Consider the following 11796-nt stretch of genomic DNA (forward strand, 5'->3'; position numbering starts at 1 on the left):
TGAAAAAAATTTTCAGTACCACTTCTGGAATATGTGCAGATGCTCATTCAGTTCAATCCCTCAAGCAATGACAACTACTGTTCAGAGTAACTACCTACAACATCTTACTGAAAGCGTTCAGTTAGGATTGAAACAAAATGATTTATGAACTCCCCAAGCATCTGACTAGAATGTAAAATTCAGGTCTCATTGTTACACAACTTAAGTGAAGAATGAATGCTTTCAATTTCTAATAGCTTCCCAGAAGCAGGGTCAGTAGCATGACCTGCAATTAAATGTCTTAAGCAGATAAGTGTTTTATCAAAGAACTGGAATGTCTCAAACTATGAAATGTGAATTTTTAGATAACAGTGGAGGAAGTTCTGAAAGGGAAATGGTTATCAATAAATACTGAACACCAACTGTGAAAAAGGCAAAACTATTTTAGGTTCAGGTGATGGGTGGTGGATGATGTATGTTCATTCCAATTATCACTGCATAGAATTGCCCCAAGACTCAGTGATTCAGAACAACCACTGTTTTATTGTATCTCATGATTCAGTGGGTCAGGGCTTAGCTAGGTGATTTTTGCTCTACATGGTATCAAAGGAGGTCGCTCAGTGGTACTCAGCGGGCTGTTGAGCAGATCTGGAAGGCCTAAGACATTCCCTGACATGCCTGACACCTTGTAATATTTTCTTTTAAAAGCATGATGACAATTGAAATTTATCTTCAGTTTAATGGTAGTATAGCATAGAAATTGCTATAAAGCCAAAACATGACCCACACACTTTGGCACTGCATAGTGTTTAGGAAGTCCTGCTCTTCCCCACCTGCCTCCTTCCTAATCACCCCTCCTGAGGGAAGAGGAGTTGCTAACCAGATTGAAGTGAGCCCAGGATACTCACTGAGCTGTAGTTTTACAAATGAACAAAGTTGCTGTATTAACAGGTCAGAAACGATCTGCAGTCAGTCACTTTTGCCCTATTAGAGGGCAGGCCTCTCATCCTCTCTTCCAAACGAGGTGGGAAATTAGACTTGGGGCCTTCTTGAGCCAGGCTTTCTCTGTGAATGGCAGGGGATGATAGGAACATGTCATTCAATCTCGGCTTACCTGAGAAATCCTGCGGTCGGGGCTGCTCCTCTAAAGCTGTTCCATGAGTGGTATACTCTCTTTTCCATTGGCTCATCTTCCTTATGATTATAACCTCCTTGGCAGAATTGCAAAGCAGGAACTGGTAGGTTTCAGGCACCAAAATCCTGACCTCAAACCCCATGCAATGTATTGAAGTTCTGAGGTTTTGTTCATTAAGGGAAGAAAAATGAAATATGGATATGAAAACTATGGTTAGATTTAGTCCAATTACCATATGAATTTTAGCTCTCATATGCAGTGAGGGATACTATAAATGACTTTGAGCGGTGTTCCTCAACCTTTTTAAATGGTAGGAAAGAAATATGTGCACGCAGTCATCTATATGAAAAAAAATTTATGTGAAGTTTTGTTCAGCCCCACCCTCCCACATCTGCTCCACCCCCATAACCCAGGGAAGTTCACAGGAGTAGTGTACTAAAGAGAACAAAAACAAGGTACACATTGTAGTTAATAAAAGTTTTCTATATCTTGGTATTATCAGGAAGACCTATTTTTTCCCATTTTTACATATGTGTACACACACACACCAAAATGGCTGGCTATGAGACAATGGTAACAGGTCATGGCTTAATTCTGTAATGTGAAGCTCCTCAAAACCTTGGCCGATTTATCTATAACATCTGCCCTTCCAGCCAAATCTGCCACTTTACCCACCTTCAACTGTCAGCTGCCCTCACCTGCCAGGAGGGAGTGGATGTCAAATAAAGTGAGATGAAGATACACAACTGGCTCAGTGCCTCTACCTGTGCTTTGGTGACTGCTGGATGAATCACAACTTAAACGCTTTTCACGTATTTTACCTGACTGTAGTCCTTTAGGGTTGACTCTTGGTTTTTCCTTTAGTGAAAATCATTATCCTGATTTAGCCGAAGGCATTTGAATCAAGATGAGCCTGCATTTCCTTCAAGCTCAATCTCATCGATTCCAGTTACCCTCAATTCCACTCCACCTCAGTCAGTCACCATCATGGACTTACTTGAAACTGCCAAGATACTGAACTCTGACTACCCCAATCTGTTATCCTGTTAGCCTTCCCTCCAGTTCCCTCTAACCCAACCTTGAATGCGCTTTGGAATTGTTCGAGGTGGCTCCGAAAGTACTGATGCCTGGGCCCCACCTCCAAAGACTGTAAACTCATGATCTCAAGTATTTCAGCCCCTCTCATTCTCCCAATCCTCCACCCCCATTAGGATACATTTTCCTCCCTAATCAATCTGGATCCGTTGGTCAGACAGGTCTTTGTATGTGCCACTAGTCTTGTTCTTCTTCCTTTTTCTGATACTCTCACCTGCCACTCCCAGCCAAGGAAACGCCCACTTTTCCTTCTGTGACCTCACCTGTCTAGAGAAACGATTCCTCCATGCATCCAGCTGCTATATTCAATAGCTTTTCCCTCTGTCTTCATCTCTTCTGGCAAGGAAATGTTATTTGACACTCCTGACTTTCCTTCTTGAAGCTCCAGCTTCCCTTTGCTCCTGCGGGAAGATGAACTTTCAGCTTCTCCTATCCCTTTATTCTTTTTCCCTTCACTGGTTTTCTTACTCTGCCCACTGGTCGTTGGTCCCCCATAATGCCTACCCTCTTAGCTTCTTCCGCTATACTGTCTAACTTGAATGTCTCGTCCTCCCTCTCCTTCTGCATTGCTCTCACCTCTCCGCGGAAGGCTCCAAAGTCTCCATCCTTACACTTCTACACCCCTGCTCCAGATGCACAGTTCCTGTTCTATGTGATACGCCCATACATGTATCGTGACGTCATCTCAAACTCAACATATCCAGAACCAGATACATCATCTTTCTGAGATGAATAAGTGCTTAGCACCGTGCCTAGCACGTGACAGGTACTCAAAGGGAAGCTACTATTCCCTGTTCTCCATCTTCCCCATTGGGGAAGCCTTCCTAAAACAGTTTTAATGATGCCTTTTTCCTTTTTTACCTTCTATGGCCTACCTCTGCCTAACAAAACATGAGGAAACCCCTACATTCAAGATCTGACATTCAAGACTAAAATGACACCACCAGGGGTTTATATTCATCACTCCCCGCTCATGCTCCAAACTTCATTTGTGCTGGTCATCTGCCTATTTCTCTCACTGCTCTGCTCTCGACTACAGGAAATGACATTTCCCAGATGCCAAATGACTTTGCAGTGAGACACTGACCTAAGACAAGGGGACTCGAGAAGCAAGAAGTCAGGGTATTTCTCTCCCTCTCTGCCTTGCGTTAGGTTGCAGCTCTGCCATCTCCCACCTCCCACCAGGCAACCTCCCACCATTGGATACCCCAGGATTCTGGGTTCTGGGAACACCGTCTCCTCTCATTATCCCCCTGGCACTAGGGGTGATAGAGGTTTCCTACTATTGCAATATCTGGGTTGCCTACACTTTCATCACCTGTGTGACAATTCCCCATATTAAATTCTCTAAAGTGATGTGTCTTTCTGCCTAGACCCGACAGATTTCAGCCAAACCAAACTAGTTGATATTGAGTGGTCAGTCAACATATACCAAGTGCTGTGCATGCCCGCTACTGTGCTGGATACAGTGAGTTTTTACCTTTTATCTTTGTTCATATGGGTAACTCCACCTAATATATTTTCCTTGCCTCCAACTCACCTAACAAAATACTACTGACCTTTCAAGCCCATTCAGAAACCAGTAGTTTGAGCATCTACTCTGTGCAAGGCAATGTGCCAGGTGCTGGCGGTGCCCAGGGAAGGAATGAGACCATCCCAGGCATCACTGAGCTGACACTCTACATTTCTTCATAAAATATTTTTTCAGATTTTTCCCCACCGATATGTACATTCTTGAAATTTCCATTTGTGCTTATTTTTACTTTGTTTTTAATAAACACTATATAGCACTTACTTAAGTGCCAGGCACTGTTCTAAGGACTTTCAACTTACTTCATGTAACCATTATGTATGTATGTACATATGAAACATATTACATACATATGTAACAATTTAGGTTACCTTTAGGTAAACCTAAGAGGTAGGTGCTACTATTAACCTCATCATTTTATGAATGAAGAAACCGAGGCACAGAAAGGTTAAGTAACCTGCCTCATGTCACAGAGCTAGTACATGTAACTGTCACACTTTCATTTTAGCCTTGCACTATAGCTATCTGCATACCTATTTCAGCATCAACAGCAGAAACTGCGTTTTTTCCCCTTTCTTTTACAGTTACAGAACACATGGTTTTTAGCTGGGACTGTGTCCACCCTGGGGGGAAAAAAAAAAGCTAAGATTCCCACCTTTCCATGGGATGTGAGTGAATGTGGTATGTGCAACTTCTGGGAGGTGTCCTTCAAAGAAGGGTGAGCTTGGAATGGGGCTCTGTCCCTTTATCTTCTCCCCACTAACTAGTATGCTGACCTGATGGCAGGGGCAGGAGCAATCATCTTGGACCATGAGGTGGAACCTGCATGTTGAAGATGGAAGAATAAGGAGCCTGGGTCTCATGATCAAGCACCTGCCATTCCCCGGACTTTCACATGAGAAAGAAACCTCTATCTTGGACTTCCCTGGTGGCGCAGTGGTTAGGAATCGGCCTGCCAGTGCAGGGTACAAGGATTCGAGCCCTGGTCCAGGAAGATCCCACATGCCGCAGAGCAACTAAGCTCACGTGCCACAACTACTGAAGCCCGCGCACCTAGAGCCCGTGCTCTGCAATGAGAAGCCACCGCAATGAGAAGCCCGCGCACCACAACGAAGAGTAGCCCCTGCCTGCTGCAACTAGAGAAAGCCCGCACGCAGCAACAAAGAACCAATGCAGCTGAAAATAAATAAATTTATTAAAAAAAAAAAAAGAAACCTCTAGCTTGCCAAATCCACTGTTACTTTGGTTTCCTGTCACTCATAGCAAAACCAACCCTAATTAATGGAATCACCAATCCATGGCCCCCTGTCCCTCACTAGGACGAAAAGTTGAGTAAGAAAATGCACTCTTACTCAACTTTGTATTTCTTTCCAATATGGTTCCTTGCACAAAGCCAGTACTCAAAGAGAAAAAAAAATATATATATATATATATATATATATATATATAGAATAGAATAGAAGGTGGATGAAGTTGTAGAATATTTTAAAAATGCTGATGGATGTACAAAGCCCAAGAGGAAGCTGGAATGAAACCACCCCTAGCCGCTGGTCTTTAGAGTCTGTACTGGGTACAGGTGGCACAGGATGGGAATGTCTCCACCTTTGGGGCAGCTCCCACTTTGTGACTACCTTCCTGGAATCCTGGGTGTGTGAGGTATAGCAGTGAAAGAGGGCACAAAGGAAATAGGTCCTCAAACATGAACACCTATGATTTTCCCTTCTCCACCTTCATGCTTTTTCCTCTGCCCTCTTCCTACTTGCCTCAGAAGAGCAGGCACTTTTCCATCATGCCGAGGCTAATCCTTTCACCTTACCCCCATAACATCTTCGCACCCTAACTTCCTCATCCATAAAATAGAGATAATTCATACTTCTTAGGATTGGAGGGATAATTAAATGGCAAGGGTTAAATAAAGTTGCTAGCATAAAGCAGGTGTTTACAAAAACGTGAGACGTCTTCCTTTTCCTCTTGACTCCGTTCTCCTGAAGAGGAAACTTGCTCCATCAGTTCTTGGAGATAATGCTTTCTTCTCCTGGTTTTCTTCCTACCTCTCTAGCTACCCTTTTTGTTCTCTTTGAAGAACTCATTCTTTGCCTATCCTTCAACTGTCTGTGCTCTGGGTTTCTGTCTTCAACCTTCATCTCTCCTTACTGGATCTATACTCTCCTTGCACAATCTCACCTGTGTCCAGAGCTTAAAGTGCCATCTGTAGGTGAATAAATTTTAAATCTCAAGCCTAGATCAGTCTCCTCAGCTGCAGACCTTCTTTTCCTTTCCTCTCTCCCTACATATTTACTTTCCTTTAGTTCTTTCATTCAATAAATATTTATTGAGAGCTTGCCATGTCCTCGGCATTGAATATCAACCGCCAACTGTACATCTTCTCCAGGATGTTCCACAGAGACCTCAGGCTCAACACATAGAAATAGGAACTTAGTTTTCCCCAAAACCCACTTCTCTCTCCTTCTGTCTCCTTTGTGACTGTTTCAGCATCCACTCATTTGCCCTAATTAGAAATGGGAGTCTTTTCTGACTGTTCCCTTTCTCTCCTCTATATATCCCTTAATTCATCAAGTCCCATCAATTTGGACTCCTTTAATCTCTCGCCAATTTGTGTACTTATCACACTCCCCAAACACCTCCCTAGTTCCAGCCCTCATAATTTTCTTACCTAGATGACCTTAACTGCCCTGAACTGGTTGTAGAGCCTCCTGTCTTGTGCTATTCCAGCCTGGAAGCCACAATGTGGACAGAGGGCTGATACAGAACACACATCCAAACCCACAGCTAACATCACACTCAATGATAAAAAGCTGAAAGCATTCCCTCTAAGATCAGTAACAAGACAAGGATGCCCACTCTCGCCACTTTTATTCAACATAGTTTTGGAAGTCCTAGACAAGCGATCAGAGAAAAAAAGGAAATAAAAGGAATCCAAATTGGAAAGGAAGAAGTAAAATTGTCACTGTTTGCAGATGACATGATACTATACATAGAGAATCCTAAAGGTGCCACCAGAAAATGACTAGAGCTCATCAATGAATTCAGTAAAGTTGCAGGATACACAATTAATATACAGAAACCTGCTGCATTTCTATACACTAACAACGAAGTATCAGAATGAAGAATTAAGGAAACAATCCCATTTACCATCACATCAAAAAGAATAAGAGGGACTTCCCTGGTGGTCCAGTGGTAAAGAATCTGCCTTCCAATGCAGGGGACACGGGTTCAATCCGTGGTTGGGGAACTAAGATCCCACATGCTGTGGGGCAACTATGCCCACGTGCTACAACTACTGAGCTCGTGCGCCTCAACTAGAGAGCCCGTGTGCCACAAACTTCAGAGCTCATGCACTCTGGAGCCCACATGCCACAACTACAGAAGACAAAACCCGCACACCACAACTAGAGAGAAGCCCACGCACTGCAATGAAGAGCCCGCATGCTGCAGCAAAAGATCCTGCATGCCTTGACAAAGATCCTGCATGCCACAACTAAGACCCGACACAGCCATAAAAATTAAAAAAATTTTTTAAAAAAAGAATAAGATGCCTAGGTATCTGTTTTGTAAATAAGTTCATTTGTATCTTTTTTTTTTTTTTTTTTGCAGTACGCGGGCCTCTCACTGTTGTGGCCTCTCCCATCGCGGAGCACAGGCTCCAGATGCGCAGGCCCAGCGTCCATGGCTCACAGGCCCAGCCGCTCTGCGGCATGTGGGATCTTCCCAGATTGGGGCACAAACCCGTGTCCCCTGCATCAGTAGGCGGACTCTCAACAACTGCGCCACCAGGGAAGCCCCATTTGTATCATTTTTTAAGATTCCACATATAAGTGATATCTAAGGAGTCAAACCTATCTAAGGAGTCAAAAGACCTGCACTCCGAAAACTATAAGACACTGATGAAAGAAATTGAAGACCACACAAACAGCTGGAAAGATATACCATGTTCTTGGATTGGAAGAATCAATACTGTTAAAATGGCCATACTACCCAAGGCAATCTACAGACTCAACACAATCCCAAATTACCAATGGTATTTTTCACAGACCTGGAACAAAAAAATTTTTAATTTGTAGGAAACACAAAAGACTCCAAAAATAATAACAGCCAAAATAATCCCGAGAAAGAACAGAGCTGGAGGAATCATGCGCCCTGACTTCAGACTATACTACAAAGCTACAGTCATCAAAACAGTATGATACTGGCACAGAAACAGACACCTAGATCAACAGAACAGGATAGAAAGCCCAGAAATAAACCCACACACTATGGTCAAAATTAATCTATGACAAAGCAGTCAAGAATAATCTATGAAGAAAAGACAGTCTCTTCAATAAATGGTGCTGGGAAAAAGGGGACAGCTACATGTTTAAGAATGAAATTAGAGTATTCTCTAACACCATATAAAAAATAAACTCAAAATGGATTAAAGACCTAAATGTAAGACTGGATACTATAAAACTCCTAGAGGAAAACATAGGAAGGACATAACTCTTTGACATAAATCGCAGCAATATTTTTTTGGACTTGTTTCCTAGAAACAAGTCCAAAAAATGAAATTAGAGTATTCTCTAACACCATATAAAAAATAAACTCAAAATGGATTAAAGACCTAAATGTAAGACTGGATACTATAAAACTCCTAGAGGAAAACATAGGAAGGACATAACTCTTTGACATAAATCGCAGCAATATTTTTTTGGACTTGTTTCCTAGAGTAATGGAAATAAAAACAAAAATAAACAAATGGGGCAAAATTAAACTTAAAAGGTTTTGCACACCAAAGGAAACCATAGACAAAACAAAAAGACAACTTACGGACTGGGAGAAGATATTTGCAAACGACGCTACCAACAAGGGATTAACTTCCAGAATATACAAACAGCTCATACAGCTTAATATCTAAAAAACAACCCAATAAAAAAAATGGGCAGAAGACCTAAACAGACATTTCTCCAAAGAGGACATACAGAGGGCCAACAGTCACATGAAAAGATGCTCAACATCACTAATTATTAGTGAAATGCAAATCAAAACTACAATGAGGTATCACCTCACACCAGTCATTACGGCCATCATTAAAAAGTCTACAAATAATAAATGCTGGAGAGGGTGTGGAGAAAAAGGAACCCTCCTACACTGTTAGCAGGAATGTAAATTGGCGCAGCCACTATGGAGAACAGTATGGAGGTTCTTTAAAAAACTAAAAATAGAGTTACCATATGATCCAGCAATCCCATTCCTGGGCATATATTTGGAGAAAACTCTAACTCAAAAAGATACATGCACCCCGATGTTCACAGCAGCATTATTTATAATAGCCAAGACATGGACACAATCTAAATGTCCACCAACAGAAGAATGGGTAAAGAAGATGTGTGTGTGGGGGGGTGTTATGTATAGAATTTTAAAAATATATTTATTTTTTAATTTATTTTGGTTGTGCCAGGTCTTAGCTGTGGCACGTGGGATCTTCATTGTGGCATGTGGGATCTTTTAGTTGTGGCATGCAGGCTTTTTAGTTGTGGCATGCGGGCTTCTTAGCTGTGGCATGCGGACTTCTTAGTTGCAGCATGCATGCAGGATCTAGTTCCCTGACCAGGGATCGAACCCAGGCCACCTGCATTGGGAGTGTGGAGTCTTATCCACTGGACCACCAAGGAATATTATATATTATATTAATATTATATATTCCATATATATATAATGGAATATTACTCAGCCATAAAAAAATAATGCCATTTGCAGCAACATGGATGGACCTAGAGATTACCATACTAAGTGAAGTCAGAGAAAGACAAATATCATGATATCACTTATATGTGGAATCTTAAAAATGATACAAATGAACTTATTTACAAAACAGAAATAGACTCACAACTAAAGAAAACAAACTTATGGTTACCAAAGGGGAAAGGGGGGGAGGGAAATTTGGGATTAATCGACAGAGACTACTATATATGAAATAGATAAACAACAAGGACCTGCTGTATAGCACAGGGAACTATACTCAGTATCTTGTAATAACCTATATTGGAAAATAATCTGAAAAAGAATGCATATGTATATGTATATGTATAACTGAATCAATTTGCCAGACACCTGACACATGGTAACTCAACTATACTTCTATAAGAAAAATTTAAAAGGAAAAAGGTGGGGCCTCCCTGGTGGCGCAGTGGTTGAGAATCTGCCTGCTAATGCAGGGGACACGGGTTCAAGCCCTGGTCTGGGAGGATCCCATATGCCGCGGGGCAACTAGGCCCGTGAGCCACAATTACTGAGCCTGCACATCTGGAGCCTGTGCTCCGCAACAAGAGAGGCTGCGATAGTGAGAGGCCCGCACACCGCGATGAAGAGTGGCCCCCACTTGCCACAACTAGAGAAAGCCTTTGCACAGAAACGAAGACCCAACACAGCAAAAATAAATTAATAAACTCCTACCCCCAACATCTAAAAAAAAAAAAAAAAACTTTAAAAAAGAAAAAAGCTAGGCAATGGTTTCCTATTGCCTTTAGGGTGAAGTCCACACTCCTTAACATGGTGTACAAGACCTTCAGGACATGGTCCCTGCTGGAATCACCTTGTAAAGAGATATCTTGTTTACATATTTCTCTATGCTTAGTAGGAGGAGTTCCTAAAGGGTGTATTTATGGCTGAGATCCAGCACGGAGCAGAACATAAGGAGTTAATAAATGTTTGTTAAATCAAATTCAGAAAATCTTTAATGGATAAGCAGTATCAGGGCTGACTACTGGAAAGTGAACTTAAGAACAGGCACCAAATGCTTTTTATTCCTTCCTCATTAGCTTAGGAATTTTTTTGCTCTATCTTTTTAAAATTAACTTATTACAAGGATAAGATAGGCTTATTATGAAAACGACTCAAACATTACAAACAGGCAATCAGTAAAAAGACCCCCACCCTTCATACCACTGTCCCTCCTGCCCCAGCACTGTTAACCGTTCATATATCCTTCCAGAAATTTTCTCTGCACACACAGTCATGCTAATATACATTATTACTATTATTATTATTAGCATTACTTAACATAAAAAGAATATTAAGTACTCATTTACGTATCAATTTTTTTCATATAATCTTGGTTATTTTTCCATAGCAGTATATATGGATCTTCCTCATTTTTTAAACGTCTGCGTTGTATTCAATTCAATTACAAGGCTCTACCTTACTTTCTTCAAACAGTTCATTATTGATGGACATGTAGGTTATTTCCAGCTTGAGGCCATTCTATTAAAAAAAATTTTTTGTTTTTACCCACCGTGCAGGGATCTTGTAGGACCTTAGTTCCCTGACCAGGGATCAAACCCGGGCCCTTGGCAGTGAAAGCGTGGAGTCCCAACCACTGGATTGCCAGGGAATTCCGGAGGCCATTTTAAACAATGCTGCATTTACAGAAGAAAATTAAATGTAAATCTCACCAACAACATACCCTACATGTTATGAAACAGCTGAAAGATGGTTTCTAGTTGTAGTTTCAATCCATGTCTTGTTATGAATGAAGGTGAGCATCTTTTTATACATACAATAATTTGTATTTCTTTTTTGTAATTTATCTGTTCTTGAGTTTGGTCATTTTTCTATTGCATCGTTGGTCGTTTTCTTACTGGTTTGTAGGAGTTATTTACATTTTAAGGAAACCAGCCCTTTTTTTGTGATATGTATTGTAATTATTCTTTCCCAGTTTTTTTGATTTTGTTTACGGTACCTTATTTTTTGTCTTAGAGAAATTCATATATTTGTATTTATCAATTTTTTAAATTCTTCTAGGTTTGGGGTTATATTGCACTCAGTTTATTAAATAACTTCATCACGTTTTATTTTAGTGCTTTTCCTGGTTTTATTTTTATACCTGTATTTTCTTCATCCAGAATATACTTTTGTAAAAGGAGTGAAGTGGGAATTTTGTCCCAGAACCACTGATAATGAACATTCTTCTTCTTCTACACTAATTTGAAATGCCACTTTTATCATTGTTAGTGAGAGTAAAATGGATACAATCTCTATGAGAGCAACTTGGCAGTATCTA

The sequence above is a fragment of the Grampus griseus genome, assembly GCF_964374135.1.
Source record: "Grampus griseus genome assembly, chromosome: 1".
Taxonomy (NCBI): Eukaryota; Metazoa; Chordata; class Mammalia; order Artiodactyla; family Delphinidae; genus Grampus; species Grampus griseus.